Source organism: Gadus morhua, chromosome 9 (genome assembly GCF_902167405.1).
Source record: "Gadus morhua chromosome 9, gadMor3.0, whole genome shotgun sequence".
Classification (NCBI taxonomy): domain Eukaryota; kingdom Metazoa; phylum Chordata; class Actinopteri; order Gadiformes; family Gadidae; genus Gadus; species Gadus morhua.
In genome coordinates, this window is record NC_044056.1 from 2,755,287 (window position 1) to 2,755,922 (window position 636).

Genomic DNA, 636 nt, shown 5'->3' on the forward strand with positions numbered 1-636 from the left:
ATAATCTCTTTTCACTTTCCCCCCCCCCCGCTATTGTTCACAAAAAGTCTTTCTTCCATCTTACCGTCTCACAGAGCTAAGAAATCTCCTGCTAGGAGAGGCGGTTGAAAACGGTGAGACAGTTGGTAACCAGGCTGGAGCCTAGCGAGGCAGCCTGTATATATAGTGTATTATCTACTCTGCCGCTGGTCTAAAGAACCTAGAATGATGGCATCTGGTTGTCTGAGCATGCTCCAACCGACTTATGAACCAACGTTTGTATACGTTGTATACCAAAGAGGTCCAGCTGGTGGCCATGTTCTGCAGTAGCCATATTGTCATAATTTAACTGAAATTAATTCAAGGCGCTATGATACAAGAATTAATAAAGTTCCCGTTCCTTGTCTTTTCGGGAGGAAAAGTTGACAATTATATATATTTTTTATGACATTTTTGTATACACTTGTTGTTTGCATGTTTAATGACCAAAATGCTGGATGAAATATGTGTGGTGAGGATGATAGGCATAAAATATGCTATTATTTAATCCATGCTATATTATAGCTTTGATAATTTCGGCACACCTATAGAACAAAATCATGTTTTTGCGAGCGTGTGTGTGCATGCGTACTCTCGTGTGGTTCGGTAAAAATAAAC